Below are 20,684 nucleotides of genomic sequence, written 5' to 3'. Positions count from 1 at the left end.
CGAGGACCACGACATGGATCTGCCCTGCAAGGTGCTCCTTTTGTGGGGTTGGCCAGGCTGCAATGGCGCTGCAGGTAGAGAGTGGACTAATCAATGCTCCTCTGTCCTTTCAGGAGAAGACATCCCTTAACAATATTGAGAGGTTGCGGACTGACAGAAGACCCCACACCTCCTCATCCTCTCCAGGCAGGAGGCCTTGGAGCTCAAGAGGCAACATGCAGCTCAGTCAACCGGCCACAGGGAGGCTAGGGTGTCAGACGAAGGTAAGAGTGTAGTGCACTCAGGTGAAAGTTTCAGACGCTGCAAACGATCTTGTGTAGTCTCATCATTGATGGGAGCCTCCAGACTGGATTCCTCATTGATCATTGAAAGACGATGGCACCATGATGCAGATCTTCATTGTCTCACCAGGGTGCCTGGCATGCGCATTGACAGTGTGATGACTTTAACTAATGACATGTCCTTCTTCTCCCTTAGATCTGCCACCAAGCAGCCAAGCGCAGGACCTCCAAGAGCTACCCCTGACACTGAAGGACCACCATGCTCCAAAAGAAGCTGCATCACACCCACTCTCTGAAACAGGCATCAGCGCAGATACCATCACCTCGGTGGGCGCTGGTTCGGTGGCACATTGGTGAGGGCACTTCACAGTTGCTTGAGGTGCAGGCAGAGGCAGAGAATGCCCAGGGCGCAGGCAGTCGGAGGACTGCTGGAGACCAGGGCGATACTCAGTCGAAGGCTGATGATGGGGATCTGGAGTTGTCCATTAGGCAGCAGATGTTGAATGTCCAACGGGGTATGCCGGAGGATGCGCTGTAAATCCATGAGGGTATGCGTGCCATGGTCTTCGTTGTGGAGGAGTCCCCTGCAGAGCGTGAGCACTGCATTGACCCTCATGGTCAAGCGCAATGCCTCGTCCCTGATATCATTCTGTTCAATAACTGTGAGTTCCAGCATTAAATTACATTTGCTTGGATAAATATCCAAGATTGGACAAACCAAACTACCTTTATCTACATATAGATTGGACAAACCAAACAAGCAATAATACTGTGGGGAGGATTTCCTGGAGTATGTACGTGATGGTCTTTTAGACCAATATGTTGAGGAACCAACTAGAGAGCAGGCTATCCTAGACGGGATAACGTGCAATAAGAAAGGATTAATTAACAATCCTTGGGGAAGAGCGACCATAAAATGCTAGAATTGTTCATTAGGATGGAGAGTGAAGATGTTGAATCCGAAACTAGGGTCCTGAATCTAAATAAAGGGAACTATAAGGGTATGAGGCGTAAGTTGGCAATGATGGATTGGGGAACCTTACTAAAAGGGTTGACAGTGGATAGGCAATGGCTAATATTTAAGGAATGTATACATGAATTACAACAATTATTCATTCTTGTCTGGCGCAAAAGTAAAACAGGAAAGGTGGCTCAACCATGGCTTACAAAAGAAATTAGGGATAGTATTAGATCCATAGAGGAGACATATAAAATTGACAGAAAAAGCAGCAAGCCTGAGGATTGGGAGCAGTTTAGAATTCAGCAAAAGTGGACAAAAAGATTGATCAAGAAAGGGAAAATGAGAGTAAACTTGCAAGAAATATAAAAACTGACTGTAAAAGTTTCTATAAATATGTGAAGAGAAAAAGATTAGCCAAGACAAATGTAGGTCCCTTACAGTCAGAAATGGAGGAAATTATAATGGGGAACAAAGAAATGACAGAAGAATTGAACACATATTTTGGTTCTGTCTTCACAAAAGAGGACACAAATAATTTTCCAGAAATGTTAGTAAACCAAGGGTTTATGTTGCTAAAGAAATTAATGGGGTTAAAGGCCGAAAAATCCCCAGGACCTGATAATCTACACCACAAAGTACTAAAGGAAGTGGCCCTAGAGATATTGGATGCATTGGTGGTCATCTTACAAAATTCTATCGACTTTAGAGCAGTTCCTGCAGGTTGGAGGATTGCAAATGTAACCCTACTATTTAAAAAAGGAGGGAGAGAAAAAACAGAGAACTACAGACCAGTTAGCATAACAACAATAGTGGGGAAAAGCTACAGTCTATTATAAAAGACGTGGTAACAGAACGCTTGGAAAGTATTAACGGGATTAGACAAAGTCAGCATGGGTTTATGAAAGGGAAATCATGCTTAACTAATCTACTGGAGTTTTCGAGGATGTAATTAGTAGAATAGGTAAGGGAGAACCAGTGGATGAGGCAATCATTTGGTATTTGGATTTCAAGGAGGCTTTTAATAAGGTCCCACATAAGAGGCTAGTGGGCAAAATTAAAGCACATGGGATTGGGGGTAATATACTGGCATGGACTAAGAATTGGTTGACAGACTAGAAACAGAGTGGGAATAAATGGGTCTTTTTCCGGGTGGCAGGTGGTGACTAGTGGTGTACCGCAGGGATCAGTGCTTGGGCCCCAGTTATTCACGATATATATAAATGACTTGGATGAGGGAACCAAATGCAATATTTCCAAGTTTGCTGACAACACAAAACTGGGGGAGTTGTGAGCTGTGAGGAGGATGCAAGGAGGCTTCAGGGCGAATTAGACAAGCTGTATGTGTGGGCAAACACATGGCAGGTGCAGTATAACGTGGATAAATGTGAAGTTATGCACTTCAGTCTGAAAAACAGAAAGACAGAATATTATTTAAGTGGTGATATATTGGGAAATGTGGATGTACAAAGGATTCTGGGTTTCCTAGTACACCAGTGAATGAAAGTAAATAGGCAGGTGCTGCAAGCAATTAGGAAGGCAAATGGTATGTTGGCCTTCATTGCAAGAGGATTTGAGTTCAGAAGTAGGGATGTCTTACTACAGTTATACAAGGCCTTAGTGAGACCACACATGGAGTATTGCGTGCAGTTTTGGTCTCCCTACCTAAGAAAGGATATACTTGCCATAGATGGAGTGCAGTGAAGGTTCACTAGTCTGATACCGGTGATGGCAGGACTGTTGTATGAGGAGAGATTGATTCGACTGGGCCAGCATTCACTAGAGTTTAGAAGAAATGAGAGGGGATCTGACTGAAACGTATAAAATTCTAACAGGGCTAGACAGACTGGATGCAGGGAGGATGATTCCCCTGGCTGGGGAGTCTAGAACCAGGGGCCATAGGACAGACCATTTAGGACTGAGATGAGGAAAGATTTCTTCACTCAGAGGGTGGTCAACCTATGGAATTCTCTTCCACAGAAGGCTGTGGAGACTGGGTCACTGAGTATATTCAAGAAAGAAATTGATAAATTTTTGGATATTAGGGGCAGCAAGTGGTATGGAGAGAAAGCGGGAATATGGTGTTGAGCTAGAGAGTCAGCCATGATCATATTGAATAGCGGAGCAGGCTCGAAGCGTCAAATGGCCTACTCCTGCTCCTAGTTTCTATGTTATTGGCCTGAGTATGCTACATTTGTTTTGTAGGTATATGGTACACCAGTATGTAATGCTGGATGTGGGTGGCTCGAAACTTTATTGCATTATTGAGTGTATCTTGGGGACAAATGAAAGGGTAATTTCTGCGATCCAGGATTGTGATGGCAGCCCTGGCATGAGGTGGTAGCTCTTATTTGGCAGCCTAGCTGAAGGGGCATTAGATCAAGTCATCCCTGGTGTCCTTGCCTCCCTGGAGGTTACCGAGGTCTGCCTCCATGTCCTCAGCGTTCTCCTTACCTTGCTCCTCTTCTGACTCACTACTGGATTCATCATCTGTGGCCTGTGGAGCTGCATCAAGATCCTCTTCCTCCAGTGGGTCCCCCCCTAAACAGATTTTAGCTAGTAAAACATGCAACCACTATCAGTGACATCCATTCTGGGGGTATTGCAGTGCGCCCCTGAATGGTCCAGGCATCGGAAGCGCATCTTGAGAAGACCTATTGTTCTCTTTATCACCACCCTTGTGGATGCATGGCTCCTGTTGTCCTGCTGCGTTTCCTCTATTCTTGGGTGGTGGAGAGGCAGTTGATTGGGACTGTGGGCAGTTGATTGGGAGACTCCACACAGATCCCCCACTAACACCTGGAAAGAACCGGAGGCATAGAGGTTGAGGGCCACTGTGACCTTCAGAGCCACTGGCATGGGGTGTCCACCCACACATTCAGAACTGATCTCAGGCCCAATCATCTGACAAATGGAGGTCACAGTCTCCCTGGAGAGACGAAGCCTCCTTCGGCATTGCATGTCGGACATATTGAAGTAGCTGCATCACCGCCTGTAAATCCTGGCAGCAGGATAGTGGCGTCTTCTGTGCCCCCTCCCACTTTAGATTTCCCGCTAGCCCTGCGCCCCTTATGCCTGTGCCTCTCCTCCCACAGGTCCCTCCCTTGGAAGCTGCACTGGGACATGTGGCATCCTCTCCCTTCTCCCCTCTCTTTCTTCTAAGAAGAGGTGCCTACAGCAGAGACCACAATTCCCAGCTGTCTGACACCTGGAAGGGTTCACATGGTCAAAATCCTCAGGGGGGCTTGGAGACGCCAATGAGTCCTGAAATGGCACGTGGAAATGCTAAGAATAAAGCCTCAATCAGGGATTTAGCTACCAAGTACCAATAAGCAACCAGCAGCAAACTATCTCCACAACTCCTCACTACTCACACTGGCAATGCTGCTGACCCTTTTTACCCCGCACATGGATGAGATTTTGCAAATTGTGAACTGCCCGCCTACCCATTTTGCCCGTGCGACGAACGAAAAATTGCATGGGCAACGTTAAACCGCTGTCAATTGGGCTGTCAAGTGCCTTAACTGGTCTCTTAATTAATGTCAGGCGCGGCTCCGACTCCTGCGTGCACCTGCCAACTGAAATATTGTGAGAGTTCACAATGGTGTCATCGCGCGTCAATTTATGTTCGTTTGGGTCGGACGACCGACAAGCAGAAAATTCTGCCTTTAGAATGATCAAATTTGTGAATTTTGAAAATGAGTCGCTAAATTACAGAAAAATTGAATGATACCAAATTACATCATTCCTTGCAAAAATTAATTTATGATACGATAATAAGGTACTTACATTTTTGACTAGATGGAATTGATAGTGTAGAACAAAGTCCATTATGTGTCTTTGAGCTGAGTGAAATAAATTGAGAGTTTAATTTAGAGATTTTGTTTAATCATCTTAAGCAGGTAGAAAATTATTGAACATCAAGTTTTCCTTGGAAGAACAAAGTTAACAAACTTTTCAGTGGGCGACAATATTTGGAAAAGTTCTATGATTGCTTGATTAAAAATAGCTGAAGGATTGCAAGGTGATTTTTATTAGCCAGTAATGACAGCCCGATAGGCCAGAATTTTGCCTTTGCAAGCATGGCGGGGCAAGCGGGAGCAGTTGGGAAGCCGACCGCCGCCCGTGATTGGGGGCCGACCGCGATTTCACACTGGCAGGCCAATAAAGGCCCACCCAGAATGAAATGTGCGCTGCAGCGCTCAACGCTACCTGTGGGGGGTGGGGGGTGGGGAACGTGGAGGAGAGTGAGCACGCAAGTTCGTGCATGCGCACGGGTGCGTGCAGGAAAAGCTCCCTCAGGCACAAAGCTGCTTCAGGGAGGTGAAGATTTTTGAAAATTAAAAATAAAGAATTTTAAAATGGTAAAATACATGTCCCCTCATGTGACTCTGTCACGTGAGCAGGGACATGTTATGAATGAAATGTTAAAATTGTTATTTAATTTTAATTGCTGTTGGAAACCTCATCTTGCCCGTGAATGAAGTTTCCTAAAAAATCCAAAGGCCGCTTGGCCTTTTTGCCTGCCCGCCAACCATAAGGTTGGACGGCAGCAAAAAACTTAATTCAGTTAGATCTTTAATGGACTTAATAGGCCTGTTAATTGTCGGTGGGCGTGCTGCCGACTCCTGCACGCACCTGCCGACTGAAATATTGCGTAGATGAGTGATGACATCAGGATGCTCGCCAAAGTCATCACACGTTATTTTACCCTTGTCCAGGTCGGTCGTGCAACCGCCCGACAAGCGCAATATTCTGGCCATGGTTTCTAATAGATCTATATGGGTTTTTGAAATTAATTTGAACAATATTTAAAAAGATCACTTGGATAGTGTGGAATGGATCCATAATGAGCTCTGTCATATGCCTGCTGAATAATATTCATCTCTTGAGTTTTCTTCACCTTTGTTTGCCATTTCACCCTGGGTAAAGCCTGCCAATTGGCTGAGGTGTCTTTTAAGGCCCTTTAAAAGCTTTCTGAAATTTTGGCACCTTTACTATTGCCACCCCTTTAATTTGGCTTAGTGTATTTATTCTCTCACCACCAGGTCCTGAAGTTTGTTACGATCCCGGCTGATGTTACTACTGGAAAGCTTGGTCCCAGGGTGGAACCTGGCTTGATAGATCCTAACTTTTACTTTTTGTTTAGATACTTGGAGAGTGGCTACTGAACAGAGTCACAAAAGTCAGCTGATGAACTTTTAACAAAAGAATAAAACATTTATTTAACAAGAAAAGATGATCTATATTACAATACTCCTTTACCCGCAGCCATACCTTTACAGCTATATAGAGATTTGTAAGGATAACACAAGTTACAAAAACTATCTTATACTCTAATGTTCACAGTAAGCACACAGTCCATGTAAACGAATTGGCGACTGGTGGTCAGGCACACCACACTCTGAAACCAAGTGACAGATGCCACCCCAAACAGATGCTATGGATCTCTCCTCAACTCCCCCAGACACCTGTCACAGCATGAGCCAACCAGTTTCTCTGAACTCCGTCTTTCACATGAGGGTTTCCAATCTCCACTCTCCGAGAACTCACTTTGGAATCTTCTCCCAAACTGATGCATTCCCTCAGGTACAAAAACAGAAAATGCTGGAAAAACTCAGCAGGTCATACAGCAGCTGTGGAGAGAGAAACAGAGTAGATGTTTCAAGTCTATATGACTCTTCTTCAGAGGCCTTTCTTTTTCAGTTCTGAAGAAGAGTCATACAGACTCGAAATGTCAACTCTGTTTCTCTCTCCACAGATGCTGTCAAACCTGCTGAATTTTTCCAGCATTTTCTGTTTTTGTTTCAGGTTTCCAGCATCCGCAGTATTTTGTTTTTATCTTCGCTTTCTCTCAGGCGCCTTCCGCAAGAGTTCATCTCCAGGGTTACAAACTCTCCTGGGTTCCTCTCCCCTGGGTCACCACGTGCATTCAAGCTTTCTTCCACACACAATCACTCACTGACTCAGCTCTCAACAGTACATCACTGCTTCACATGCCCATAGCAAAAAGCTACAGACTTCTGACTGTATCCTTGGACTTTCTGGCCTCTTGCTTTGAATCTGCATCCTGCAGCTCTTCTTCCTTTAAATTTGAAACTTGGAACCTTCCTCTGCTCCCCACTCTTAACTTCACTTGACAGGACCTTTTCCAGGTTCCTGTCCTTCCTTTGACTAGAAGGTCTTCTTGGGACTTTCTCCTGTTTCTGTCTCACTCTTTGGCCTTGGGACCTTTCAGTTCTTTTGAGAAATCTGTTCTCACTCTGCAGCTTCCTCTCCCAGGTTCCAGGCTCTCTGGAGTCCTGGCTTCAACATCAGTTTGAGACTTGCTATCTGCCCTTCTGCTCCAGTCTCTCTCTAGCAGCTGTTTTCTACTGAACTCAAACTGCTTTGTGTTTAGTTTTTCTGTGTGTGTGTGTGTGGGGGGTGGGGGGGTGGACCCCTGTTGCTAGGCAACAGCACAGTGTTTTCTACTCATGTGTTTGCTTTAACTTCTCTTAGAGTCGTAAAACTCATTGGCCATGGTTTTACATTGGTCGGGCGGGATCTGTGGAATTTCCAAGCACTAGCATTCTCCATAGTCTCAGCTGACTCTGCATGCATTATGATGTGCCTTTGATGACAAGGGAAAAGACTGCAGACCGGGCAGCCACAATGCAGACCAAGGCAACGTAATTCAGAAGGCTATCCGGAGGATTTCCCCATTCTTTCTACCAAAATCAATTACTTCACAATTGTCGGCATTAAATTTCATCTGCCACTTGTCCACCCATTTCATCTATGTCCTTTTGAAGCTTAACACTATCCTCCTTAATATTCACAATATCTCCAAGTTTTATGTCATCTGCAAATTTTTTAATTATGCCTGTCCTAACACTGACCCCTGGGGATCCCACTATAAATATTCCTCCAGTCTGAAAAACAACTGTTCACCACTATTCTCTTTCTTGTCACTCAGCCACTTTTGTTGCTGCAGATTCCCTTATTCCATAAGTTCTTTGTTTGATCACACGTCTGTTTTGAGGCACTTTATCAAATGCCTTTTGGAAGTCCACTTACACAACATCAATCACATTATCCTCATCTAATCTCTCATTGCTTCATCAAAAAACTCAGGCAAGTTAGTTAATTGCTGAAATAAGAGATTTTTAGTTGAAGCTTTTCATCTTGCACTCATCAGGACAATCGCAAGAATACCAAATGAAAAGGAACAACAATTTATACTGTATGAGAAGATAGTGCTGCTTGGTTGACACATGGACTTTGATTGGTAGCGACGTTGCACGGAGTTAATGGTGGCTGAAAATTAACTGCCAAGCATTGTTTGAAATTTAAACCAGGCAGCTTGACTCTGACTGGTCAAGGTATTGCCCTGAGGAATGAAACAGCAAATGGCTGTCATTTATTTTGTTTAGCTGAAACAGGTGCAATGTGTGTACATGTTCTTTTTGTTTGCAAAGAACAGGGGTCTGTGTATTAATATATGTAGATTCCAGTAGACGCAAATGTGCCACACTGTGAGCCCAACTGACAGTCTTAAATTGGTTGTTAATGTAATTCTTAGTACACTGAGGATTATTGAGCAAATGTTGCTGAATCGCAGAGTCATATCTAATGTTGGACACTGTGTTTTGAGTTTTGCAAGCATGGGCTGGTTGGGTAGGGTCTGTAGCTTACCTGTTGTGAACAGTGGAAGGGACATGCTATTCGATAAGATCTGCCAGTCTTGAGGACATATGTCTTATATACGTAGCATCAGCCAGTCTTGAGGACATATGTCTTATATACGTAGCATCACACAGACACTGAAATTCATATACCACATTACTCATTTATGTGATCGGCAGAACATCTTTTTGGCTTGACGGCAGCATCCCATCAGTGGCTAATACCACTCGTGTTGCTACTGCATAGTAGCAAACGACCAAGCGTTTATGTGAGATAATATTGAACAGGTTGGTAAAAGGGTTATTAATTTACGCCATGCCCTACACTGTGCTTAATCTGAAGTGCACAAATTTATTTTATTTTCTGGTTTGATCCGTTTATACCACTATATTGCTTCAATAGATGATGGCACCATAAACAATACCTGTTTGGAACATGTCCACACCATAAACTCACTTAAGTAGAAGCAGTTTGGCAATGCAATTAATGATGCTACTAAACACGCAACAAATCTCTCTGACCATGTACTCTCAGAAAAGCGTGGAGTTTGTTCCTGCGAATGGTTTCAATTTTGGTGGGCCTTCATCCAAGATTAAATGGGAAGAGGTATTTGCTGATTTCAAACTCCTCTACTCCCAACTATCCCACCACAAACAAGTGTCCACTGAAGATGCTGAATTGTTGAAAGTGCGCCTAGCTGATCTAGCACATGTTTATTGCGGGATTCCGAATGTCCTGTCTGATTTTCACATACAACACAAATGTCTTACAGCGTTGCAAGGCCTTAAGGCCAACTCAGACATACACATCAGTAAGCCTGACAAAAGGATGGGAATAGTCATCCTTAACAAATGTGACTATATCAACAAATACATGACATTCTTAATGACAGGTCCAAATTTGTATGCATTGGACCTGCTACTCAACATGACTGGACTGTCTTGCTCAGAAGTAAGCTAAAAAAAACCACCTGCTGGACATGTGTAAGAATGATGAGCTGCCGCATGGTGGGCAGAATTTTACACCTCATGGCAGGCATGCACCCGACCCAGTCGGGTGTAAAATAGCATGAGAAGATGTCAGACGAGCGTCCTCATGTCATCCCGCAACACACACAGCCTTCAGCCTTCCAACACGGAGCCACACCCGCCATCAATTAAAAAGCCATTTCAGGCCATTAAAAACCCAATTGATCCTGATTTTATGTTGCCCATGCGATTTCACGCTCGTTGCATGGGCAAAACGGGCATGTGGGCAGCCCACATTTTGCAAAACCTCATCCAAGAGCAGGATAAAAATGGTCTGCAACATTGCCATAGGGAGTAGTGGGAAGTTTAGGAGCTGGTTTGCTGCTGGTTGCTTATTTGAACTTGACAGCTTCACCTCTGTTCTTAGCATTCTTAGCATTTCTACACTTCATTTCAGGACTCATTGGTGTCTCCAAGGCCCCCGAAGGATTTTGACCATGTGGACCCTTCCAGGTATCAGACAGCCTTCTGTTACCCTTGTAATGAGGATTGTGATCTCCGCTGGTGGCACCTCATTTGAGGAGGAAGAGAGGGGCAGAATGGAGAGGAGGCCAGATGTCCCTATGCAGCTTCCAGAGGAACAGCCTGTGGAAGGAGAGGCGCAGGCACAAGGGGCATAGGGCCAGCAGGTAGTACAAGGCGGAAGGGGTCACAAAATACACCACTATCCTGCTGCCAAGGTTTACTGGCAGCGATGCAGCTACCTCAATATGTCCGAGTTACAATGCCGAACGAGGCTCCATCTCTCCAGGGAGACTGTGAGCTCCATTTGTCATATGATTGGGCCTGAGATCACCTCCATATGTGTGGGTGGAAACCCCATGCCAATGGATCTGAAGGTCACAGTGGCCCTCAACTTCTATGCCTCCGACTCTTTACAGGGCTCTTTGAGAGGGAGGATCTTTGTGGATTCTCCCAATCAGCTGTCCAACAGTTGCGTCAAGCTGTTGACAGAAGCTCTGTTCAGGCGGGTAATGACATTTATTCATTTCTGTATGGACGAGGCCAGCCAGGCTGAGTGAGCCAGAGGGTTTGCAGCGATTGCTGTGTTCCCCTGCATCCAGGGTACAATTGACTGCACACATGTGGCCATCAAGGTGCCAGCGGGTCAGCCGGGTGCCTTCATCAGCAGGAAAGGATACCACTCGTCCAGATAGTGTGTGACCATAGGATGCAGATTCTGCAAGTCTGTGCAAGGTACCCTGGCAGTTCCCATGACACTTATATCCTGAGACACTCCCAGGTGCTGAGGCTATTCAGTGCTCTGGCCTGACTGGATGGATGGCTGCTGGGTTAGAAGGGCTATCCATTGAAAGGGTGGCTTATGACGCCTTTCTGCCACCCAAGAACAGAGGCAGAGCAGTGATATAATAGGAGTAATGCCTCCATAAGGGTGGTGATAAAGAGGACCATAGGTCTTATGAAGATGCACTCCCGATGCCTGGATCGTTCAGGGGAAGCACCCAGAGTAGGTGTCAGTGATAGTGGTTGCATGCTGTGCTCTCCACAATCTGGCACTGGCAAGGCGGGACCCATTGGAGGAAGAGGATCTTGACACAGATCCACAGGCCACAGAGGATGAATCCAGTGGTGAGTCAGAAGAGGAGCACAGTGAGGAGAATGCTGAGGGTGTGAAGGCTGACCTCCGTATCCTTCAGTGAGGCAGGGACAGCAGGGACGCCTTGATCCAACGCTCCTTCAGCTAGGCTGCCAAAGGTCTGCTTCCACCTCATGCCTGGGCTGCCACCTCCATTCAGGATGTCTGAAATAACCCTTTCATTTAAACCCAAAATCCACTCAGTGCCTGTGCATTAAAGATTAGAGTCACTCACGTCCAGCATTACATACAGACGTACCTGCACCAAAAAATAAAGGTGAAGCATACTCAGGCCATTACGACTAAAAACAAAATTTATTTCATTTTCACAATCCAAACAAATTAACAACCTTCACTGTTGTTCAATTCCACACCAGTAAACATAAACAAAACATTACAGAACAGAAGATCAGCTGTGACCCGTCCCTCTTGTGCTCACGGTGCCTTAAACTTACATTTGTGAGTCTGCATCTTGGTGCCCCCACCACCACCCCTCCCTGGCAGCGGCATTGGATGCAGCCTGCTGACTCTGTTGTCTTGTTGGCCTTGATGACCTTGGCAGTTGTCCTTTGGCCAGTGGAGTCTATGCTGGCCCTGCCCAGGAGGGAGCAGCCAGTGCTACGGGCTGGCATCTTCCCAGTCATTGCAGACTCATCAGGTGCCACAGTCACTGGCAGAGGGGCAGAGGAGCGGCTGCCAACACCCAGAGCACCCTGAGAGGAGCCTGCAGAGACGACAAGCAGCTTGTATGCCAACGTGAGGTTCCTCTGGGCCACATTGCTCGCCATTGATGGATGGGCACCTAGCTGGGATACTGGGTGCCTCATGACCACATGAGGTCATTGCCTGTGTGAGGGCTTGCAGATCCAAGCGAAACCCCAGGAAACCCTGATTCTATCCCTGGAGGGGCAGAGGGGAGGAGGAGCGCCTGCCATCATCCAGAGCACCTTGAGAGGGGCAGAGGCATGGAGCTGAGACTGCCATCATCCAGAGCACCCTGAGAGGAGCCTGCAGGGACAATAAACAGCTCGTAAGTTGCTCTGGACCGCACTGCTCGCCATTGATGGACGGGCACCTAGCTGGGATAGTGGGTGCCTCGTCCATCTCCCACACTGGCACTGACCATATGAGGTCATTGTGAGGGCTTGCAGGTCTGAGCACAACCCCTGGAACCCCTGATTCTGTCCCTGCAGCTGCCTCTCCATGAGAGTTGCTGCTCTCTCAATGGAGGAGGTAGTGCGCTCTGCCATGAGGGTCAACGCAGTGCTCATGCTCTGCATGGTCTCCTCCACAACTGAGACCATGACACACATACCCTCATAGAACTCCGCCAGATCCTCCCGAACATCCTGCTGAACATCCAGCATCTGCCATCTAATGGACGACTCCAGAGGCTCATCATCTGCCTTCGACTCAGCATCATCCTGGTCTCCAGCAGTTCTCCGATTGCCGACGCACAGAGCACTCTCTGCTTACTCCTGCTACTCAAACGAATGTGAAGTGCCCTCACTGCTGTGCTCCGACATTCCAACCGAACATCTGATGCCTGCCGAGGTGCTGGTATCTGCACTGGTGCCTGGTTCAGAGAGCGGGTGTGACGCAGGTGCAGCTGAAGACTGGCGGTCCTCTGGCATCAGGGTTTACTCCTCGGGGTCCTGTAAATGAGTGCATGCTGGCAAATCTAAGGGAGAACAATGACATGTCATTAGTTTAAGTTATCACACCGTCACTGTGCATGCCAGGCACTCTGGTGGGACAATGGAGATCTGCATCATGGTGCCACCGTCTTTCAATGATCAATGGGTACTCCAGTTTTGAGGCTCCCATCAATGAAGACACTACACAAGAATGTTTGCACCCTCTGAAACTCTCACCTCTGTGCACTGCACTCTTACCTTTGTCTGACACTCCAGCCTCTTCACGACCGGCTGACTGAGGTACATGGCGCCTCTCCAGCTCTAAGGCATCCTGCTCAAATCTAGTAAGGATTATGAGGTTTTGGGGGCCACAGCCTGTCCATGACCTCTCAATGTTGTTATGGCTCCTATGTCTTCTCCTGAAAGGACAGAGGAGCATTGATTAGTCCACTGTCTATCTGCAGCACCTTTGCAGCCTGGCCAACTCCACCTGAGAAACACCTTGCAGGGCACATCCGAATCGTGGCCCTCGAGCTGCAAGGCACTCAGTCCAAGCAGCCGGGGCTCACCCCCTTGGCCAGCTCTGGTGTCATTGACAGTTGGCACTCAGACTCTAACACCCCTGAGCTCCACAGGGGGAGGGCCACCCCTTAACACTTCACCACACTGATCCATGCCAACACAGTACTCACCCTTCCTGAGCGCAGCAGGCCGTTGAATCTTTTGCAGCACTGTGCCCATGTGCGCTGCACAACGTCGTGGCTGCTGACCTAGGCTGTCACCTCCTTCCCAGCTTTTTTTGTCAGGTGTGGTTGCCTCCTCCTTCCATCTCTGGGGACGAGGGTATCCCTCCTGGCAGCCACCTCCTCCAGGAGGACCCCGAGGCACTCGTCCGAAAACAGGGGCAGGGAGGTGCCGACTGCTCACCTGACCTGCCCTCCCACCTGATGTCTCCAGCCGTAGTTGAGGCCATAGCTTTGTTCTTCAGCACGCAGAAGATATGTTCTTCCCTGGAAGCCTTCAAGGAGCTGCTTGTGCCGTTTTTAAAACGCCTGCAGGGTCACCATTTGACCCGCACCCGACAGGCCCCCGACTGGCCCTCCCCAACCTTTGGGAAGACGCGTTTCATGCTGGGTGGGCCTTGATTGGGGGCCAATTACAGGCAAGGTCTGTTTCCCAACTGGTCCCGGGCACGTCGATCGCATGCACCAGCCAAGGGTAAAATTCAGGCTGATAGATACATGACAGGGTTCATCCGCATGGCTCACTGCGCCCGTGTATGTATGAGCTGTCCAAGACACATAAAGGTCATCTCCCTTTACACCTTATCTTATTTAGGACCAGTTCTGTACAACAGGAATTGGCCAAATCATTGGGCGAACTGTTACAAGCAGTTTTAAGCAAGTTTACCACATACATAGTGAAGGATTCTGAAATAGGGCACATCAAAGGCTCCTGCAGGATAATGGTTACCCAGATCAAAGCACTTTGCGCTGTATATCGTGCAAGCTCATGAATGGGCCTAAGGCCCTGAAAAGCAAAAGGTGAAGCTAGCTGTTTCCCACTGCTACTATGCAGTAGCAACATGAGTGTTATTCACCACCAACAGGATACTGCTGTCAAGCCAAAAAGACATTCTGCCTATTACACAACTGAGTAATGTGGTATATGAAGTTCAGTGTTAGTGTGATGCTACATATGTAGGCCGTATGTCCAAAAGACTGACAGATTATATCAAACTGCATGTCCCTTCCACTACAAAAACAGAATTACCTGGAAAAACTCAGCAGGTCTGGCAGCATCGGCGGAGAAGAAAAGAGTTGACGTTTCGAGTCCTCATGACCCTTCAGCAGAACTTCTTCTCCGCCGATGCTGCCAGACCTGCTGAGTTTTTCCAGGTAATTCTGTTTTTGTTTTGGATTTCCAACATCCGCAGTAGTTTTTTGTTTTTATGTCCCTTCCGCTGTTCACAACAGGCAAGGTACAGACCATACCCAACCAGCCTGTGCTTGCAAAACTCAAAACACAGTGTCCAACATTAGATGTAATTTCGCAATTGGACAATATTTGCTAAATAGTCTTCAGTGTACTAAGAATTACAGTGACAATCAATTTAAGATCATCAGTCAGGCTTGCAGTGTGGCACACTTGCGTGTACTGGAATCTACATATATTAATACACAGGGCTCTGTTCTATGCAGACAGAAAGAACATGTACACACATTGCACCTGTTTCAGCTAAACAAAATAAGTGACAGCCATTTACTGTCTAATTCCTCAGGGCAATACTCAGCTGCCTGGTTTAAATTTCAAACAATGCTCAGCAGTTAACTGTCAGTCACCATTAACTGGTGCATTCTCCATGGCAATGCCTCTACCAATCAGAGTCCACTTGCCAACCAATCAGCGCTCTCTTCTCATACGATATAAATTGCTGTTTCCTTTCATTTGGTATTCTTGCAAACTCTTCTGATGAGTGCAAGAAAAGCTTTGACAAAAAAAAGTCCCTTTTTTTCAAAAATACCGAAATTAGTTAATCATGATCTTCCCTTAACAAATCTGTGCTGGCTTTCCTTAATTAACTTGCATTTTTCTAAGTGACTATTAATTTTGTCCTCAATTATTCAGCAGAATTTTCTGTTTTTCACTCTATGTGTGAAGATGGGAGTGGAGGTCAGCACTGAACCTGCTCCTTGGCAGGTAGGAATAACTTCTGCAATTAAGTGTCTCTCAGCTCATTATCTATTCATGCGCATGAAAGGCAGCTAATTTCAAAGTGGGGCGGGCAGGAAGTTAACGCTGCTCCCACTACCTCATGGGTTCGAAGGTTTAGGTGCCATGTTTAAAGGGCACCTGGACAGGTATTCGTTGTCTGCCATCCACGAATGGCTCCCTTAATTGCTGGGCACCACCTTTGGAGGCTGACCCTCCTTGTGGGCAGATGTCTGAAACCAGACAGCATGTGGCCCAACATTTTAGCGACGCCTCGCTGCAGGTTATCCTTCAGGCCGACCGGGAAAGGAGGGATGTCCTCTTTCCCAGCAATGGCAGCTGGAGGCCATTCCGGCAGACCAAAGCGGCCTGAATGGAGGTAGCAGTGCAGGTCAGCAGCTGTGAGGCCCAGAGGAGAACATGGCTCCAGTGCAGCAATAGGATGAATGAAATGGGGAGGTGGTGGCATAGTGGTGTTGTCACTGGACTAATATTCCACAGGCCCAGGGTAATGCTCTGGGGACTGGGGTTCGAATCCCACCATGGCAGATGGTGAAATTTGAATTTAATAAAAAAAGAATCTGGAATTGAAAGTCTAATGATGACCATGAAACCATTGCTGATTGTTGTAAAAACCCATCTGGTTCACTCATGTCCTTTAGGGAAGGAAAATGCCTTGTCCCACCTGCCCTCTGAACAAATGCTGGCCTAGCCAGCAATGCCCACATCCCATGAACTAAAAAAAAAATCTGCTGCATGCTGCCAGCTTGAGTGCCAATGTTTACTCAATGCAAAATCACATGCATAAGGGGCACAAACCATTGTAAATTTGCAATTACAGAAGGTTGGGTGGCATGCATCTCCTTCAGATGCATCATGTGGGCTGAAGCAGTGTGAGTAAATTAATGAATGTTCCACAACATTGTGAATGACCTATGCAGGGATTTAAAATAAAAATGGAAAATGTTGGGAAACAACTCAGTAGGTTAGACACCATCTGTGGAGAGAAATAGAGTTAATGTTTCAGGTCTGTGCCCTTTCATCAGAACCAGGCCAAGTTTGAGATGTAATGATTTTGAGCAAAGGGTATTTGGGACAAGGACAAAGGCAAGAAATTTTTTGGTGGCTTAGTTGGCAGTGGAAGTTACACAGATAAGACAAAGTGTGCCATTTTGCAAGTAACGTAACTTTTTGTCAAAACAAAAACAGCATGTATTCATCAGCTTTGTTTAAATGCCCCATTGCAGATTCTTCTCACCAGTAGGACAGATAGTGGGGGCCACAGAAAATGCAGCTATGAATGCAATGAAACCGCTGTCAACCATCCACAAGGCACAATTCAGGAGTGTGATGGAATACTCTCCACTTGTCTGGATGAGTGCAGCTCCAACAACACTCAAGAAGCTTGAAACCATCCAGGACAATCACTGCTTGATTGGCACCCCATCCACAAACATCCATTCCCTCCACCACTGACGCACAGTGGCAGCAGTGTGTACCATCTACAAGATACACTGCAGGAACTCAACAAGGTTCCTTAGACAGCACCTTCCACCTGTGCAGGAGACCCTCTGCAGGCCAGGACCCTCTAGACCTCATGCCACCAGAGGATGCCTGTCAAAGGCATCACAGTCAACAGAGCATAGCAGTTGCCTTCACCTCAGCTGAGGATGTCGTGGCTCAACCAAGGCAGAGTGGAAGGAAAAGAAAGATTAAAAAATTTTGAAGGCACACAGGTGGCAAGGATGTACAACCAGTGTAAATAGTTTTGGCACTTGTAAATTAAATACTCATTCGTACTGTTCTGAAGTGTCCTGGAGTTTCATCTTGCTGCTCGTTGCTTCAATGCTCGCATGCAGTTAAGAGTGTTGAACTTGGTCCCCCATCATAGTCAGATAATGTCCTCCTATAGAGTTACTTTTCTCACAGTATCAACATTGTGATTACTGAATATACCGACACGAGGAGGCTTAAACACTGGCCATCATGTGTGAGTATGTGGCCTGGCCACACATCATGCAAACCATTACTTGCAGTTCACCATGTTCTGAGCTCTGAGAATGATGTCTGTGCTGAGTGTGCACTAAAGTCATTGCATCTCCTGCTGCTGTTGCCCTGATGCGAGATGTGGGTGGATACAAAGAGTCCTCAAGGGGAGTTGAATAGGCTGTGAGTGGCAAGAAACACTGTGGATGCGGTTTGAGGATTAAAAGAGTGAAGCTCTCTACTAAGGTCTGAACAATAGAAAACCAGAGGCTTCCCTAGACGTTAGGAAAATGATGAGGTGTGCATGTCCAATCATTCCTGACTGTCCTTGTTACATTGTAATATTGAGCAAATATGTAGGCGATCACTACAAGTAAGGAGGCAATGGCAAGTTGGTCTTGACTGCAAAAGGGTTTGGGTGTAGGAATAAAGAGGTGTGTGTACAGTTGACTGCAGCCTTGAAGAGACCTCACATGGAGAATTCTTTGCCCTGCTTGTCTCTATTTCAAGGGTAGGAATAGACCTCACAAAAAGGGATTTTTTTTATTCATCCATGGGATGTGAGCATCGCTGGATACGGCAGCATTTATTGCCCATCCCTAACTGCCCTTGAGAACGCAGTGATAAGCTGCCATCTTGAACTGTTGCAGTCCATGTGGTATAGGTACACCCACAGTGCTGTTGTGGCCAAGTGAATGCTCCCGAGTGAGAGCTCTGGAGATAGATAGAACAGCGGGAGCTCGGGAGATAAAACAGCACGAATGGCGAGACAGTAGGGGATTGAAAACAGCGTGAATACAGGAACGTAAATTTCTAAACAAGCACAGGGAAAGTAATAATTTATAGGCACAGGAGAGGAAGCTGATTTGTGCATAAGGGCATAGAATTTCTACTTTCTACTAATCTCCAGTTTATAGTTAATAATACAAGAGTAAGGTTAAAGTAAGTTCGAGTAAGTAAAAGTAATTAAAGTTGAAGTAAATAAAATGATTTAAAAGTTTAAGGTTAAGGCATGGCAGGACAGCTCAGCCAAGCGGAATGCCCGTCCTGTGGCATGTGGGGAGTCGTGGACACTTGTCATGACCCAGGCAATCCTATGTGCAGGAAGTGTCACTGTTGTGAGCGGTGGCTGAGTTGGTACTATTAATAGAGTTGATCTGCAGACACTTCTTTGGTGGAAACTTTAAGTTTATTTACAAGGTACTCAGCAGCTACTACATGTGTGCTTTCAATTCCAACTCTAACTCTATGCTACTAACTACAGAGGTAGATGGTGCTACTTTCCTATTGGTTACTATAGATCATGTGATGTTCCTTAACAAGTATTATTCTTAAAAGGTACATTACACACTAAATAAAACCATAATTATTACATTCCTCCCCCTTTAACTCGGATATACATATATTTACAAGTACAAATTTTTCAAGACAACACAATATTTACACTGGGTAGGGAATTTACAAGTTCAGTCTTTCAGGTGGTTTCCTGATGTGTGTAGAACATCTCAGCTTTATAACTTCAGGTGCCTTGTCAGGAACCTCCTTTTCTGGAGCTGCCTGAACATCAGGTGTTTCGGTGGGCACCTCCAGTTCTGTATACTCAACTCTTACAGGAACATCAGGTATGTCTGTCCTGGGTTGAGTACCCTCAACAGGAAACGTTGACCCAGTCGTGATCACTGGTGGAACCAATTCTTGGTGATTTGACTCTCTCTTCCTTAAATGGTCCACATGTTTTCGTATGATCCAGCCTTCTACCTCCACATTGTAAGATAGGGGTCCAGTCACTGCACTTATTTCACCCAGTAACCTCTTTGGTCCTTCTCCAAAGTTCTTCACGTATACCGTCTCTTCCACAGTAAATTTCCTCTCGCGACTCTGCCAATCATGTCTAATTTTCTGGTTTCCCTGACTCCTTTCCACCTTCCCCTTTAAATTGGGCATTATTAATCTCAATCTCATCCTGAGATGGCGTTTTAACAATAACTGCACAGGTGTGACACTTGTTGTATGAGGGGGTGGTCCTATAATGAGAAAGAAAGTGTTCAAGCTTGGTTGCTAAGGAATCACCAGTTAGCTTTTTCATGCTTGCCTTGGACGTTTGAACTGCCCTTTCGGCCAGTCCATTTGAGGAAGGGTTGTACGGTGAAGTTTTCACACGAATGATACTGTTGAGGCTGATAAACCGTTGAAACTCAGCGCTCGTAAGTGCCATGCTGTTATCAGAAATGACTACTTCTGGTAGTCCATTAATGGCAAAACTTTGACACAGCTTTTCAATTGTAGCAGCAGACGTTGGTGACTACATGTCCAACCATTTTGAATGGGCATCGACAATGAGCAGAAACATTGTTCCCAAGAAAAGGCCCACAGAGTCAATGTGTAACCACACCCAGAGTCTGTCTGGCCATTCCCAATGGTGTAATGGAGCTGTCGATTGCAGTTACTGACATTGCACATAATTCTTCACTACACTAAACTCTATTTCGCCATCCATCCTAGGCCACCATAGATAGCTGCGTGCTATGGGCCAGAATTTTTTGCTTGTCTGGCTGGCGTGTGCCCAACGCGAATGAGCGTAAAATGACATGCGATGATGTTGGGCCACAGGAGTCCATATCTGATGAAATGAAACCATACTTCAACAGAAGACGTGAAATAACCAGCCAGGATGGCATCTCATTGTGGGGAGCACGAATGATGTCTCCAAAGGGAAGGGAGCCACTTTTAATTGAACTACACAGTGCACATCCAGGAATTTCCTGAATGAAGACCATGGGCAGAATTTTGCCCTCGTCAGGCAGGCTCGGTGGGGGC

General features: G+C 46.1%; 1 long non-coding RNA gene across 1 annotated transcript in view; it reads right to left on the bottom strand.

Annotated features, from left to right (window-relative positions):
* The window catches only part of LOC144679694 (uncharacterized), a 352,834-nt gene extending 333,583 nt beyond the window's left edge, over positions 1–19,251 (bottom strand). The window contains exon 1 of the long non-coding RNA XR_013576403.1: positions 19,163–19,251. This is a non-coding gene — a long non-coding RNA (uncharacterized LOC144679694). The remainder of the gene's footprint in view (positions 1–19,162) is intronic.
* Between the last annotated feature and the right edge of the window lie 1,433 nt (positions 19,252–20,684).

Source organism: Cetorhinus maximus, chromosome 4 (genome assembly GCF_964194155.1).
Source record: "Cetorhinus maximus chromosome 4, sCetMax3.hap1.1, whole genome shotgun sequence".
Lineage (NCBI taxonomy): Eukaryota > Metazoa > Chordata > Chondrichthyes > Lamniformes > Cetorhinidae > Cetorhinus > Cetorhinus maximus.
This window is presented reverse-complemented; position numbering and strand designations above follow the sequence as displayed.